Raw genomic sequence first — 18,118 nt, 5'->3', positions numbered from 1 at the left:
TCTTTTTTATAACTTAAAGGCTTGCGTCTGAGTAGTTGCAGTTTGACCTTCTCTCGTTCCATACCTTTAACATGCCCCGTCACATATTCGTCATGATGGTAATTAGTAGCTGTACTATATATTTCAACCAATGCAAACAAAGTAGAAATTATTATTTTGAACTTTTTACATTGTTTATGTGCGCAATTAGCGTATACATAGATAGATGAAGTCCTCAGAATACGCTTTTTATAACGAATAATAAGTATACAGGTATTATTAACATATTCTTTGATATATTTCTTCAAAACATATTGGTATGATGAAGTATCCAGTTTTTCATCTTTAAAAATTTGTGCCCACAATTTCTCATCTATTGTGAATTCTCCTTCTAATACGGAACATGCTTTGAATCCTAAAGTTATCGGTTCCGCATCATTTCTGGAATTCGCTGGAAGAATGACATTCGTTTTGATTTTACCTGGAATCGAGTTCAAAACATCCAGAAGTAAAATAGAAGTTTCTTTTGAGGAATCCAAAAATTTGGGAGATATTTCATACTTTTTAGGTGAAAAACTATTCTCACTACATGATTGAATGCCTGCAATAATGGAATCGCCTGTTTCATTGACAGAATTTATAGGTGTTCTTATTGGAGTGGATGCAACTGCGCATATATTTTCAATATTTTCCAAGCAAGGATTTAATTCTCTTCCATTTGCAGAATAATTAATATATTCGCAATTAATACTATTGCCAGTTGAAGACGTTGAAATAAAATTCCCCGATCTATCAGTGCCAATTTCTTCTTTGTCCACAGTAAATACATCAGAAGAAAAAAAAATTTTTATTTTGCTATGTCATAGCTTATAAAAATAGAGCCTATTTTTCAGAGAATTTTTTTTTCCGAAATATTTACACAAATGTGCATAGACAGATTGATCGCTTCTGAAATTCTTATTTGATTGTTCATTGCAGAAATTGATTTTACTGAGCACATCATCGATATCCGATAGTTAATTTTTTCAACTTTTTCAGAAAATCCCTCGAATAAATTCTTGAAACTTTTATTTTCCAGTAACGGTCTTTTCAACGTACTTGGGTACCACTGGATTTTGCTGCTACTGACCAATGAATGACTTGATACAATATCATTAACCAGTACATCTGGTATAGCATCATATGAGAGATCAAAGATGCCGCATTCTACTCATAAATAAGTATCAAAGTCAGCAAATATCTCCACCGCAGCGGTCACTCACTGTCCCTTTTTTTGAGTTATTGCTCTCTAGCCAGTCGGTCTCTTTGATAAACGTCATGCACTGTATAGTTTTTGGGAGGGCTTCCAGGATAATTCAAAAATGATTTTTATATTCTGTTTGCGAATCCGAAATCGAAATGTTGATTTCTGGGAGGGATTTAAAATACTTGGGAAGCAAGTGTAGCTATCAACCCTTTTCAATAGTATTTCGTATACGAATTGAGCCTGTTGAAAATTTTAATATATCTGTGGAGTTGAAAATTTTAATATATCTGTGGAGTTTAAAATTTCAAATTGAATAATATTGAAGGTCAGTTCTATATCTGTATTTTTCAAACGTTTCACTGTATGCATTTTACTGTATGATACCGGCGCCGGCGTAGTCAGTAGATATAACCAACCGAGTAACCAACTCTTTTGTATTCCTTTTTCATATAATCACTGCGTGAACTAATGTTTATCTTTTTATTGATGACAACTTTTAAGCATCGTTTCAATATACTGAATATCAATAATGTATTCGATCATTTCTCCACGAGTGGATATTCGTCGGATATTATTCTATTGCTGAACTAATTCTAGGTACCTATAATGGATACAACAACGATGATAAAAATTGTTGATTTCTTGAAATCTGAATTTCCAAATCTCTCATATGATGCTATACCAGATGTACTGGTTAATGATATTGTATTGAGTCAAATTCATTCATTGGTCAGTAGCAGCAAAATCAAGTGGTACCCAAGTACGTTGAAAAGACTGATACTGGAAAATAAAAGTTTCAAGAATTTATTCGATGGATGTTCTGAAAAAGTTGAAAAAATTAACTTTTCTCTTGTGGATATCGATGATGTACTCAGAAAAATCGATTTCTGCAATGAGCAATCAAATAAGAATTACAGAAGCGATCAATCTGTCTATGCACATTTGTGTAAATATTTCGGAAAAAAAAATTCTCTGAAAAATCGGCTCTATTTTTATAAGCTGTGGCATAGCAAAATAAAAATTTTTTTTTCTTCTGATGTATTTACTGTGGACAAAGAAGAAATTGGCACTGATAGATCGGTGAATTTTATTTCAACGTCTTCAACTGGCAATAGTATTAATTGCGAATATATTAATTATTCTGCAAATGGAAGAGAATTAAATCCTTGCTTGGAAAATATTGAAAATATATGCGCAGTTGCATCCACTCCAATAAGAACACCTATAAATTCTGTCAATGAAACAGGCGATTCCATTATTGCAGGCATTCAATCATGTAGTGAGAATAGTTTTTCACCTAAAAAGTATGAAATATCTCCCAAATTTTTGGATTCCTCAAAAGAAACTTCTATTTTACTTCTGGATGTTTTGAAATCGATTCCAGGTAAAATCAAAACGAATGTCATTCTTCCAGCGAATTCCAGAAATGATGCGGAACCGATAACTTTAGGATTCAAAGCATGTTCCGTATTAGAAGGAGAATTCACAATAGATGAGAAATTGTGGGCACAAATTTTTAAAGATGAAAAACTGGATACTTCATCATACCAATATGTTTTGAAGAAATATATCAAAGAATATGTTAATAATACCTGTATACTTATTATTCGTTATAAAAAGCGTATTCTGAGGACTTCATCTATCTATGTATACGCTAATTGCGCACATAAACAATGTAAAAAGTTCAAAATAATAATTTCTACTTTATCTGCATTCGTTAAAGTATATAGTACAGCTACTAATTACCATCATGACGAATATGTGACGGGGCATGTTAAAGGTATGGAACGAGAGAAGGTCAAACTGCAACTACTCAGACGCAAGCCTTTAAGTTATAAAAAAGAAACATTATTGAAGTGTAACGATTCTCTCATAATGAAGACTAAAACTCTGGATAATATCGTGTCAGACCCTACAATAAGAAAAATAAGATCTGAAAAACTGGCCCAATTCGATAGAGACAAGAATGACTTATTAGATTTGATCAAATTGCAGGCAGATAACAAACATTATTTCAGAGAATTGTCATTTCCATTTCAAGTGAAACTTTTTTGTGCTGAGCAAGTCCAAATACTCCATGATCTTTATCAAAGCGATGCTGATAAGTCGTTCGTCCATTTTGACGCCACTGGGTCAATAATTCGACATCCCTACAAAGTGAAAAAAAGAGTTTTTTTGTACACCGGAGTGGTGATGTTGAAGACAAGAAGAATATTTCCTGTATTCTCATTAATTTCAGCAGAACATAATTCCAATGCTATTTTCAAAATACTGCATGATTTTAGATACTATTGCGAAGAACTGAAAAAGTGGCCAGCATTTTCGGGATTTGTGACGGACTATAGTTTTGCGACAATTCATGCTGCAATTAAGGCATTTAATAGAATGGGTCTTTTAGAATATTTAGAAGCATGCTATACTATAGCTGAAAATTATTCTAACGTGAAGAATTTAATAACCATTCATTTGTGCTGCGCCCATTACATGAAAATGGTGTGTAAAGATGTCGAAGCAGTGGGTAAAAATAATCAACAAAAATCCCTCTTCAAAGAATTGCTAGCTGTATCCATCAACATTAAAAATTTAGTAGAGCTGGATGAATGGTTCCAAAATATCGCTATTCTGCTAACCTGCAGAACAATGAATGAAGTTTCAAAAAAAAGCTTAGACAAACTGTGCGGAGGAATCCAATCAAAAACTGAATATAAATTTGATGGAAAACTAAACAAACCGGATGATTCATTCGAACCGCTTTACCGGAGCAGTCCCTTCTATAAGAGATATGAAACTATCCTGACTGAAATAAAGAAGAAACTAAGTCTCCTTGAGAATAGTGAGGAAGAAAACATTTATTCAAATGAGGAATTCATTGATACCATTTTGAGGAAGTATATACCGTTCGCTCCTTTATGGACAGGTATTTTATTGAGAGGTGATTTGATGAGATTGAGTAATTCTATAATAGAAAACTATTTTGGCTATCTCAAAGGCAACGTTCTGGAAGGGAACCGAAATTTAAAATGTTCCAGATTTATAAGGACTTATCAAAATGATATAAAAGCGGTGTTTAAAGAAGTCAAAATAGGGATAGAAAAATCTAACTTGACTGCAAGGAGGAAAAAAAAAATGCTAGAAAATGACAAGGATGTGGACGAAAAGAGCTCACAAGAAACCTGGTGTAAAAATCCAAAAAGAATTAAAACGCATTTCAGCGGAAATTATATCAAACAAATAGAAAAAGGAATGAAATCATCTGCAGATATTTGGGAAGAGGGTCAAACTGTGGTAATAGATGACGATAGTAATCATCACCAGTTATCCGCACAGAATCCTGAAAAACAACTTTATTTACAGTGCATGAAGGAAATTGAAAAAATTTCTTTGACTTGTGCACAGAGGAAGAAATTATGCCAAGAAACTATGACTCAGAGGGATTCCAAGGTTTGGAGGGAAGAAAGGGCGAAAAGAATAACTGCATCTTATTTCTTCACAATATGCAGATGTAAAGAGACAACAAAGGGCAATATTTTCAAAATGATCACAAATCCATCTCATATAAATACCCCAGCTATTAATCATGGAATAACTAATGAAGAAATTGCAAGAGCAAGATACACCGAAATGTGCAATGTAAAATGTCAGAGAAGCGGATTAGTAATTGATGAAACTGATCATTTCTTAGCCTGTTCCCCCGATGGTTTGATAGATGATATTGGGATGATAGAAATTAAATGCCCCTATACAATTAGAAATGAAGATCCTAATATGGCCCACTTGGAATTTCTCAACGAATCCAACGAACTTCGACAAAATTCAAAATACTTCTATCAAATTCAAGGTTTGTTGAATATAACGAAAAGGCAATGGTGTGATCTCGTGGTTTTCACATTCAAAGGTGTGAAAATTATAAGAGTGAAAAAGAATCTATCATTTTGGCAGAACATTATGCTACCAAAATTGAAATCGTTTTACTATTTCGATTTTTTGCCGAGAAAATGTCGAGAAAGTATAAATGATTTGGAATCTTTAGAAGATAGAAAATGGCGAACCGTCCAGAATATTGAACTCCTTCCTAACGGACTAGTAAAGGATATAAATTTTTATAAAAATATACCCGATCGTTGGGATGTTGGGGGATCAAGAAGAAAACCATTGGAACGTAATTACGTAGTCGCACGTTATGACAATATTTCCTGCCCTGTTCCAGAAATTGAAATAAGCGATTACCTATCCCTCGATTGCGGAAATTATTTAACCAGTTTCATCATAGATAACTGCTTATGCCTCATTGATAAGACTGATACATATCAAAAATTCTCGGTGCAATTGGCAAGTTCAATATTTTCTACTGCTGTTCATGAACAAAATTTCCTTATGGAAAAAAAATACATCGCACTGCCAATAAATGAGAACAACAGTCATTTCATTTTGGTAATACTTGACGTTGAAGCAAAAGACTTTATTTTTCTGGATCCTTTACAACGCTCAGACATAGTGAACCAGGAAAGGAAATTTAAATATTTTCAGAAGATGAAGAGTCTTCTTTTATCCAGCGGAAAATATGATGAAGTGTATGTGGAGGAATGGAAAATTAAAGATATAGATATGATATACCAACAGGATAATTTTAATTGTGGGATGTTCGTTATTCACTACTTTCAACAGCACTTTTTGGGAAAACCGCTGGACGAGCATAAAAATATGAATGTGCTCAGAACAGAATTGAAGAAATTCTTGTTGGAGAAATCATGTGTGATGACAGAAAGATGTTTATATTGTTCAAGAATTGTTGAAAACAATTATTATACATGTATATGCTGTAAACGGAGCTGTCATATCGATTGCTTAACGAACAAAGCTGAACCGCATAAGGAATTTAAAAATAGTATATGCGATTTATGCCGACAATATTGATGACGCAAGAAATTCGTATCTACCGTGGGATTGTGTATTTTGCGATAAATCGGAGAAAAAGTAGGCAAATATCTAAATGGATGCGTTAAATTCTGTTCCATTATCATCATGGACTATGCCTACTGGGGAGACCATGTAAAAAAAAACGCGCCTAGCATTCTACCTCAAAGGTGGTGCGGAAATGAGTGCTCCGTTTTTTAGTCTCCCAAATCGTTTATAAAATGTTCCTTTTGCCCTACTGAATCATCGTACAAAATTTGTTTGTGCTCCGTCGCCGTTTTGCTTGTGAAAAAAAATTATGAACTTTAGGGGCGAGTCTTTCAACCCCGCCGTCCCATCCGAAGTCCGAAATTTTTTCATCAGAATGTTCCTTTAGCCCTACTGAATCATCGTACAAAATTTGTTTGTGCTCCGTCGCCGTTTTCCTTGTGAAAAAAAATTATGAACTTTAGGGGTTAGACTTTCAACCCCGTCGTCCCATCCGAAGTCCGAAATTTTTTCATCAGAATGTTCCTTTAGCCCTACTGAATCATCGTACAAAATTTGTTTGTGCTCCGTCGCCGTTTTCCTTGTGAAAAAAAATTATGAACTTTAGGGGTTAGACTTTCAACCCCGTCGTCCCATCCGAAGTCCGAAATTTTTTCATCAGAATGTTCCTTTAGCCCTACTGAATCATCGTACAAAATTTGTTTGTGCTCCGTCGCCGTTTTCCTTGTGAAAAAAAATTATGAACTTTAGGGGTTAGACTTTCAACCCCGTCGTCCCATCCGAAGTCCGAAATTTTTTCATCAGAATGTTCCTTTAGCCCTACTGAATCATCGTACAAAATTTGTTTGTGCTCCGTCGCCGTTTTCCTTGTGAAAAAAAATTATGAACTTTAGGGGCGAGTCTTTCAACCCCGCCGTCCCATCCGAAGTCCGAAATTTTTTCATCAGAATGTTCCTTTAGCCCTACTGAATCATGGTACAAAATTTGTTTGTGCTCCGTCGCCGTTTTCCCTGTGAAAAAAAATTATAAATGTTAGGGGTGAGACTTTCAACCCCGCCGTCCCATCCGAAGTCCAAAATTTTTTCATCAGAATGTTCCTTTAGCCCTACTGAATCATCGTACGAAATTTGTTTGTGCTCCGTCGCCGTTTTCCTTGTGAAAAAAAATTATGAACTTTAGGGGCGAGTATTTCAACCCCGCCGTCCCATCCGAAGTCCGAAATTTTTTCATCAGAATGTTCCTTTAGCCCTACTGAATCATCGTACAAAATTTGTATGTGCTCCGTCGCCGTTTTCCCTGTGAAAAAAAAATTATAAATGTTAGGGGTGAGACTTTCAACCCCGCCGTCCCATCCGAAGTCCGAAATTTTTTCATCAGAATGTTCCTTCAACCCTACTGAATCATCGTACAAAATTTGGTTGTGCTCCGTCGCCGTTTTCCCTGTGAAAAAAAATTATAAATGTTAGGGGTGAGACTTTCAACCCCGCCGTCCCATCCGAAGTCCGAAATTTTTTCATCAGAATGTTCCTTTAGCCCTACTGAATCATCGTACAAAATTTGTTTGTGCTTCGTCGCCGTTTTCCTTGTGAAAAAAAATTATAAATGTTAGGGGTGAGACTTTCAACCCCGCCGTCCCATCCGAAGTCCGAAATTTTTTCATCAGAATGTTCCTTTAGCCCTACTGAATCATCGTACGAAATCTGTTTGTGCTCCGTCGCAGTTTTCCTTGTGAAAAAAAATTATAAATGTTAGGGGTGAGACTTTCAACCCCGCCGTCCCATCCGAAGTCCGAAATTTTTTCATCAGAATGTTCCTTTAGCCCTACTGAATCATCGTACGAAATCTGTTTGTGCTCCGTCGCAGTTTTCCTTGTGAAAAAAAATTATAAATGTTAGGGGTGAGACTTTCAACCCCGCCGTCCCATCCGAAGTCCGAAATTTTTTCATCAGAATGTTCCTTTAGCCCTACTGAATCATCGTACAAAATTTGTTTGTGCTCCGTCGCCGTTTTCCTTGTGAAAAAAAATTATGAACTTTAGGGGCGAGTATTTCAACCCCGCCGTCCCATCCGAAGTCCGAAATTTTTTCATCAGAATGTTCCTTTAGCCCTACTGAATCATCGTACAAAATCTGTTTGTGCTCCGTCGCCGTTTTCCTTGTGAAAAAAAATTATGAACTTTAGGGGCGAGTCTTTCAACCCCGCCGTCCCATCCGAAGTCCGAAATTTTTTCATCAGAATGTTCCTTTAGCCCTACTGAATCATCGTACAAAATTTGTTTGTGCTCCGTCGCCGTTTTCCTTGTGAAAAAAAAATTATAAATGTTAGGGGTGAGACTTTCAACCCCGCCGTCCCATCCGAAGTCCGAAATTTTTTCATCAGAATGTTCCTTCAACCCTACTGAATCATCGTACAAAATTTGTTCGTGCTCCGTCGCCGTTTTCCTTGTGAAAAAAAATTATGAACTTTAGGGGCGAGTCTTTCAACCCCGCCGTCCCATCCGAAGTCCGAAATTTTTTCATCAGAATGTTCCTTTAGCCCTACTGAATCATCGTACGAAATCTGTTTGTGCTCCGTCGCAGTTTTCCTTGTGAAAAAAAATTATAAATGTTAGGGGTGAGACTTTCAACCCCGCCGTCCCATCCGAAGTCCGAAATTTTTTCATCAGAATGTTCCTTTAGCCCTACTGAATCATCGTACAAAATTTGTTTGTGCTCCGTCGCCGTTTTCCTTGTGAAAAAAAATTATGAACTTTAGGGGCGAGTATTTCAACCCCGCCGTCCCATCCGAAGTCCGAAATTTTTTCATCAGAATGTTCCTTTAGCCCTACTGAATCATCGTACAAAATCTGTTTGTGCTCCGTCGCCGTTTTCCTTGTGAAAAAAAATTATGAACTTTAGGGGCGAGTCTTTCAACCCCGCCGTCCCATCCGAAGTCCGAAATTTTTTCATCAGAATGTTCCTTTAGCCCTACTGAATCATCGTACAAAATTTGTTTGTGCTCCGTCGCCGTTTTCCTTGTGAAAAAAAAATTATAAATGTTAGGGGTGAGACTTTCAACCCCGCCGTCCCATCCGAAGTCCGAAATTTTTTCATCAGAATGTTCCTTCAACCCTACTGAATCATCGTACAAAATTTGTTCGTGCTCCGTCGCCGTTTTCCTTGTGAAAAAAAATTATGAACTTTAGGGGCGAGTCTTTCAACCCCGCCGTCCCATCCGAAGTCCGAAATTTTTTCATCAGAATGTTCCTTTAGCCCTACTGAATCATCGTACAAAATTTGTTTGCGCTCCGTCGCCGTTTTCCTTGTGAAAAAAAATTATGAACTTTAGGGGCGAGTCTTTCAACCCCGCTGTCCCATCCGAAGTCCGAAATTTTTTCATCAGAATGTTCCTTTAGCCCTACTGAATCATCGTACAAAATTTGTTTGTGCTCCGTCGCCGTTTTCCTTGTGAAAAAAAAATTATAAATGTTAGGGGTGAGACTTTCAACCCCGCCGTCCCATCCGAAGTCCGAAATTTTTTCATCAGAATGTTCCTTCAACCCTACTGAATCATCGTACAAAATTTGTTCGTGCTCCGTCGCCGTTTTCCTTGTGAAAAAAAATTATGAACTTTAGGGGCGAGTCTTTCAACCCCGCCGTCCCATCCGAAGTCCGAAATTTTTTCATCAGAATGTTCCTTTAGCCCTACTGAATCATCGTACAAAATTTGGTTGTGCTCCGTCGCCGTTTTCCCTGTGAAAAAAAATTATAAATGTTAGGGGTGAGACTTTCAACCCCGCCGTCCCATCCGAAGTCCGAAATTTTTTCATCAGAATGTTCCTTTAGCCCTACTGAATCATCGTACAAAATTTGTTTGTGCTTCGTCGCCGTTTTCCTTGTGAAAAAAAATTATAAATGTTAGGGGTGAGACTTTCAACCCCGCCGTCCCATCCGAAGTCCGAAATTTTTTCATCAGAATGTTCCTTTCACCCTATTGAATCATCGATCAGAATCTGGTTCTGCTCCGTTCCCGTTTTACTTGTAAAAAAAACCTAATATCAAGTGTTCAACTTCTCAACCCTTTGTCCCTCCGAAGTCCGCAATTTGTTCATGGAATATTCGTTTCACCATATTAAATATGTTGAAGCTCTGCCGCATTTCTTTCTGCGAAAAAGAAACTAAGAATTCCGTTACATTCGCACGAGAAATCTATTTGCGACCGTGCGCCACTGGTCCAAGCGTTCGGCTATTTCCGTCAAACAGTCTGCTGGAAACAGTCTGCTAACTTCACAGCGGTTGGAAACTGAATCCATAAAACAGATGTCGGTATGAAACAGTTTTCGTCATCTTTTGTACCTTCTTTTCCCATTTACCTCACTGGAATTTCGCTAGAGGAAATATCAGAATCGCATGTAGGTATATTCCTACGCCATCAGTTGAGTTTTCACATCATGTAGAAATGTGGTGCTTATCCAATAATTAATCTATCTAGTTTGGTTAACGGCTACATTTCAGATTATCTCTTCATACCTTTCGCCGATGGCGAAAATTGAGAGATCTGAATCGAAAAATGATATCGGTTTGATTTTAAGTGGACAAGTCTATAATTATGAACCATTTTCAGGCAGTTGTATAGGCGTTAAATGACCCTGATGAAAAGGATTCATTCCATATTGAAAAACAGTTGGGTAAATGATTCATTAAAAAATAAACTGTTGGAATTGTTATTTTTTGGAAACATTGATGAAACTGATGCTATTCAATAATATTATTAGTATATAAGTATAGTATATTAATAGCTGAGTAGTGTCACAGATTCAGCTAGTTGTTCTGGAGGTTATTTCGTTTTTTCAGGGGTGGCACAGCTCATTATGAAAGCTTAAAATGGCTATATCTTTTTATCAGGGCCGAATCGGAAAAAAAGGTATAGGAAAAAAGTTTTTTTTGACCTCAAGAATCCATTGTTGAAATATTCGTACGAGTCAAAGACTCACCCAGTGTATTGTTCTCCTCTATTCACTTGAATATTAGGGAGACCATCACATGAATCCCGTTCACCTTAACGATCGTGCATATTTCTCTCGAATGGCCCTCATAAACAACCCGAGTAATGACGAGAATTCAACCTGAAATAAGATGACGCTAATAATTGAATAATCGTGGCAATTAAAATATAAAATGTAAATGCGGTTTTAATTACGCTAATTAGAGTTTTTCGCCAAGATTAACGCGGTTTTAAATACATTCCACTCGGGATTACGAATGCACGTAATTCAGAAAGATGCTTCGGAAGAAAGGCAAACACCAGTGATAACCTGAAAGGGAGTCATCTGAAAAAGTCCCAGATACGGTTTTGTATCATTTGCAAGGCAAATTTACGACGTCTTAGATAGTTGGAATTGGTTATTTTCTCAATCCTGAGCGGATTCGATATTCATATGGAAAAACTGTAATCTGATTTCAGCGTTATCGATATATGTATTAAGAGGGTATTTTCTACGATTTTCATACTTTTTCTTTTTTTACAGGTAAGCATCATGTTCAAAGCGATGTGGATCCGACAATTACTTGAAGGATTACGTGTATAAGATGAGGATTAGTGAGTATGGAACAGGAATCAGCCATGATTACCTTTATTCTTAATTAGAATCGAACTATGTCCATTATTTATCCGGGATGAACAAAATTCGTTGTCTACTGAGGGGATCTCGAGAACAATAAAAGCTAGAGGAAAACGGATGACACATTCTCAAGCTCATTTTCAGAGGAACAAAGAATGGTGAAAACCATTGCCTCCTACGATTCTTCGTTCTTGAGTTATTAGCAAAGATGTGATTTTGACAATTTCGAAAAGTTCTCATAACTTTTTCATCTTTGAAGTCACCTTATCTTAAACTTGAAGCTTCTGAATGCACTTTTTTACGTAGAATCCGCTGAAGAGCTCTAAATATTTTTTTATTTCGAATGATTAGGCCAATTTTCGTGTTTTCAAATGCAAACTTTTATTGAATTTGTTATTTTTTATTCGAAAAAAAAACTTTTGCCTGTAGATTCTACGTATAAAAGTGCCTGAGAGGGTTCAAGTTTCTGATCTGTAACTTCAAAGACAAAAATAATTATGAGAAGTATGAGAACATTTCGAAATCATCAGAATCTCATTTTTTGCTAATAACTCAAAAACGAAGAATCGTAGGAGGCTACGGTTTTCACCATTCTTTGTTTCTCTGAAAAAAAGCTAAGAAATGTGTCATCCGTTTTCTTATAGCTCTTATAGTTCTCGGTAAACAACGAATTTGGCCCATCCTGTACAGGGTGGGCAAAATTGGTGATACCTGAATTTCAACCCAAGGAGATAGAGGAAAATGCTTGGCACATTAGGATCGTCTTTTTTCGAGAAACTAATAATGCCATCAACTGCATTACTCTATCTTTTTTTGTTTTCGAGTTATAGGTCAAAATTAAAATTTCAACTTTGGTCATTATCTCCGTTTCTGTTTAAGCTAGGATGTTGAAATGAAGACATTATACAGACACTTTTTTGATAGCAATCCAATGGCGTACTATGATTTTTTCCAACAGGTATATTTGCTGAGCTATAACATGAAGATATATTTGACTGAGGGCGATGTATGATATATTTCTAAAACGGTTAAGAAATGGCGATTCTCTCTTAGTCATTTTAAACTACTGTTTAAAGACATAAGAAAAAACACCACTTTATGTTATAGCTCAGCAAATAAACCTGTAGGAAAAAATCATAGTACGCCACTGAATTGTTATCAAAAAAGTGTCTGTATAATGTCTTCATTTCAACATCCTAGCACAAACAGAAACAGAGGTAATGACCAAAGTTGAAATCGCCCAAATTTTAATTTTGGCCTATAACTCAAAAACAAAAGAAGATAGAGGAATGCAGTTGATCAAGTTGATGACATTATTAGTTTCTCGAAAAAAGACGACATGAATAGTACATTCATTTTTCTCTAACTCGTTGGATTAAAAAGTTGTAGTTCAAGTATCACAAATTTTGCCCACCCTGTATACAACACCATTTTTTTTTTCTAAATATAACATTTCAACTATACCGACCCTTTAGAAGCTGCCACGGCTCCAAGAGCCGGAATCTCCCCATCCATAACTGGATCTATAAATTTTAACAGCTCCCGTAAGGCGCCCGTCTAGACTAGCCGTAAAAAATCCCCGCACGATTGCGAAAGGACGTCGTTTGCACTCGACCATCCCGAATCACCTGCCCTCACTTCCGTTTCTTATTGAGTCCCGCCCGACAAGGGGGCTTTTTACGATACTTTCGCGTCCCTTCAACCCCTTTCCAGCGTCGCATTCGTAATTCATTTCCATAGAGTCGAGTGGCCGGTGTCGGGAATGGCCAATTTCTGCGGTGCCGTTTTGAAGGTTCTAAAGAGCGATGATGACGGTGCATTCAGCCGTTTGAAATTATTATCGGTTTTGAGGACTTGGAAATTGTGGCTTTCGAAGTGGCAATCCATGTATTGATTCGCCCTATACACAATGCGTTTTACTGGCATTGTACTTTTGACCAATTTGATGCTCAGTATTTTTTTTTTCAAGACTACCCTATCCACTCATTTCTTTGTATTGTATAGGTCGTAGATTTTAGGAGCGGTTGCATGGCACTGCGACTTCAAGATCAATTGTGCTGTTTTCTCCACTTTCGGCTTTTTACTACCTACGTTCTTCGTCTTTCGCGTCATCAAACTCATCGCTTTCAAACTTTTGAGACCACTCAGGACAACTTTTCTCACTTAAAACAGCTCTGCCAGATGCTCCTTCAAGTAATCGCTACGGCTCAGCTTGCAAATTTTTTCAAATTGAAGAAGTTAATCGAAATTTCCCCAAACTTATGTGAAGCTGATATGGAGTCACTTATACAAATATGTACTTCAATTGTTATTATACAGTGTGTTTTCAAAGGTGAGGCTTTTGTTTTGACAGTAGAACTGTATCGAAATAGGTCGTTTAACCACAAATTGTCTATATAAAATATCCAAGATGGCTGAGATACAACCCCTAGAAGTTCGACAAACTTTCATTGAATTTCAAGTACGGGACTGTGGAAGGTGACTCCGGCATCGCAAAAACGAAACAAAACATAAACATATGGCTGGACAATGAATGGTTCAGTACCAAGTTCATCGGATTAGATCCATCAGGTCACTTTTGAGAGAATCATAATTGTTGTATCGTGCAATTTAGGGTGAAAAAAATGTAGAAAATCGAGACAGTTTCTTGAAAGTGCTTATGTTAGTTATGTCGAAAAAGTGCTATGATGTTTCCCCATTTCATCCCATTTTTACGACGATTGTTGGAATGTTCGAACAGGAAGATTGTGATGCCGATTTTGAAAAAATTCGTGAATAATTTAGACGAATTTTAGTGGTGAAATTTTGAACTATCATTCTATTTTTTACACTTGTATCCTAATTCTCCTCTGTCGGTTGGTATCAAAATGAGCCATTCTATAAAATCGTGTAGGTTACTAAAAACTAATGAGAACAATTCGGCAATCCTAAGTTTCCATTTTCATTACCACGTAAATATCGAACAAGCCAATATCCTAAACGAAACCACATGGTCGAATCAGGAGATAAGTTTTTTCCCACTGCTTTGCGATAATTCAGCTAACAAACGGTCTAGGGTCGTATCAGAATCTATTTCAGTAATCATTTTCAATTTGTTTTTCAACTTTGTCATTTTGAATGTTTTGTATAGGTGATTTTTGGTGAAACGCTTCATATTGACCAGTTCTACCTTCTGTTGAAAAAAAAGCCCCATCTTCAAATACACCCTGTATGTGCGAACGCTAAACAGCATTATTGACATCTGGCAATTTCAACAAATTCTTTTTTGGGCTCGCCTTTTTCCGCTATACAAACACTCCGCAAAATAACTTGAGCTATTGCTATTTCGCGGCGTATCAACCATTTCAACAGTGATTTCTACGTAATGGCCAGAAGCAGTCGCAGAATGTCTGCTCCTGGCCATACCGCCCAATTTACACGCATCGACGATCACGACCACCTTGATCTCCAACATAATAACCAATTTGTGTTCGCGCACAAGCTGCAATCATCCCCGAACACCTGGCTCGCGCGGAAGTCGCATGCTCAGCAGCAGCTAGCGAGCGGTCAAGCTACACATATCCGAGAGCGACGGATGTGTCGGACTTGGTAACCGTGCATCTGACGGACATCTCACGAACGGAATTGGAAGGAACTGGCGAAACTTTTCGGGCTTCTATTAGATCGATCAATTTCGGCTGTCCATCGGACACGTGGCGAAAATTGTAAGAGATCGCTGTGGTGCGGACGTGAGCGAAATTACATTGGGAAGAACGCAGGGCTGTACTTTTGGGGGAATCTTTATGTGCTCGCCGATTGATTCGATTGTCGTCGTAGTGAAGAGTTTCGATCCTAACTTGTAAATTTGAGCAATGTAAATACCAAGAATTGGTGTTCAATTCAATAAGCAATAAGCTGGATAACTTAGGAAAATTCTTCGTACCAGAATCATCTATCTCTACATACTATCTCTACATTCTAGATTTCAAAGGGGTTATGTTGCATTGTGACCTCTAGATCTTTTTTGAAACCCATCAGAGCTGTTTACGTTGCTATTTCGTCTACAGCTTGCATTCCATATGAACTTCAGTATTTGTGATGACTTCAAGGAGCTTACCTTCTCGCTATTACAAGTTAATTGTCCAAATTCTAATGGAAGGGAATTCCGACACCAGGTGATCTGTACTCTATTCCTCTTCCTCACAGAATCTGCAAGGGGTCAGTTTCTGCCAGACCCATTGTCATAAGATGCTTACTGAGGCAACAATGCCCTCTGAAAAGCCTAATAAGTAGGTGTAGCATAGTCTTGCTAAGATCTGGAGTGGAATAGAGTGTTCCATTCACAGAAGATTCCTCCAGAGTTATTTTCTGCAACTCTTTTACTTTTCCTGGAACTCTTTCTTGTAGGTACATTTTGCTACGTCACATATTGGCTGACGAAAGGAGTTTGTGATCCTTCCCTGCCAAGTTTATTGGTCTTTTCATCTTCTGTTATTCTTGCCTGCGGAAATGCTTCATCACTGGATTATTGGTTTCTGGTCCAACTGATACCAATCTGTTCTATCGTAACTAAACCCTTCACATTACTGCCTGAATAATATGTCACGATGTGTGTCTCTATCAACCTGTTGACATTCCTGAGACATAGAAGTTACGAAGAGAATGAATCTCTGTCTTGACCCCTCTATTTTAAATATCCCAATTTTAATATCACTCTGAAACTTCTGTAATGAATCCCAGTTTTCTGAGGAAAATTGGAGTTTATCTTCCGCGAGTGCCTGAAAAAAAGGAGGTAGGTCCCCGTCTTAACCGTTCAGTTTCTTAATTAGACCTACACCGGTTACTTCTTTGACACTGCTGTACTGTATCGCTTTCTGTTATATTTTATAGTACTTTACCCTGTTTCGCGAGTCTGACTTTTCCCTTGGCTATCAGTCATGGCGCGTAAGCCCTTGGAGTACTGAAGGGAAGGTCCCGTCAACCCCCCTGTCCGCGTTCCGCGTCATAAGTGTTGAATCCGAAATCTCTTCTTTTCTATCAGTCATGGCGCATAAGCCCTTGGGGTAGAGGATAAGAGATACCGCTCGTCATCAGTGAAATCCCGTAGTTGCGTTCAAAATAGACTTTTCTTCGCTATCAGTCATGGAGCGTTAGCCCTTGGGGTAGCGAATAAAAGTCTCGAATAGACCCGCCCTGGTTGTGTTTTATTTCTGGAGAAATACAATTACATCCCGATACCGTATAGCAAGTCATTTCACTTCGCGAGGTCATCCTTAGTATTCATTTCGTCAGTTCTGGTTGGCGCATTTTATTGCCAACCTTTGATTTTTTCACTGTACCCGGTATAAACTTTATATAGTGCTCGTGACCGGATAGAATTTCCCGAATGTATGTTTGCTGATAGATTCGCTCATATTTCATACCTACACATATCTCCGTTGTACATATAATCAGTTTCCGAAGGTGTGAATAAACTATTACATAATTTGATTTTGACTACTTCGTTATCGCTACCACCCTAGATAACAGCGAACTCTGTCTCCGACTAGCAGCTACTCTGGTAGGTTTGCTATTCTTCCTAGTGAAAAGAATAGCTGGCGCTCGAGATAAGTTTTCTCCGAGGTAACCACGTTACACTTCATAAAAAGTATTATTCTCTTTTACTATTAGCCGACGTTATGTGTCTTGTCAAATGGCACTTATGTTCCATGCAACTAAAGCGTATAGATGTCAAGATCCATTACCGGATAGCATACCAGCTGTTAAAAATCCCTACGGCTATCAACAGCATTAGCATCCGTCAATCTAACAACGATTTGTCTTCGGCTCCGTCACTACGGAGCCACGAAACGAAACAATCCGATATGTTATCCGTTTCCGAGTGTTTTTATGAAGCAATTCCCACTTCCGGCGCAGTTTCTCGAAGACGTCTCGCGCTTTATCTGTAAGCGGGCTCACGCACATCCGGATCCACCCCTGTTCCCTTACCGGGCGCAATTTTCGGCGGCACTTAATGGACGTACGCCCGGATCTAATCTTCCCCGCCGATTATCGGAGGCTGCGGTAAATACTGAACAGTTTCCAGATAGAATAATTCCATTTCGCGTATTGGGATTCAGGACCTGTCACTTACGCGGTACTCGGATATTGTTTTAGCGCCTCCGTTGCATCGTTTGCTATTCTCTCGATTATTGCTTTAGTATTGGGTTATGCGATTCTGACGTAAATCTGTCTGGATGGAGGAATAACGAAGCTGATGCAGCGTTAGGTGTTCTTACATAGTCCGCTGTGGTAGTTACGCTGGATCTGATGTCGTTTTGAAATATAGAAAGAGTTCGAGTTAACTATTTTAATAACTCTAAAATTTTTGGCAGATTTTTTCTTTGGTGTACACTCTTATGTTTCTTTCAGTT

General features: G+C 37.7%; 1 protein-coding gene across 2 annotated transcripts in view; it reads left to right on the top strand.

The window, feature by feature from the left end:
* Positions 1-18,118, top strand: part of LOC123322880 (caskin-1) — a 329,147-nt gene that overhangs the window by 193,883 nt on the left and 117,146 nt on the right. The window lies entirely within an intron of this gene.

The sequence above is a fragment of the Coccinella septempunctata genome, chromosome 1 (genome assembly GCF_907165205.1).
Source record: "Coccinella septempunctata chromosome 1, icCocSept1.1, whole genome shotgun sequence".
Taxonomy (NCBI): Eukaryota; Metazoa; Arthropoda; class Insecta; order Coleoptera; family Coccinellidae; genus Coccinella; species Coccinella septempunctata.
The sequence above is the reverse complement of the archived record's forward strand: the minus strand, read 5'-3'. Positions and strand labels throughout refer to the sequence as shown.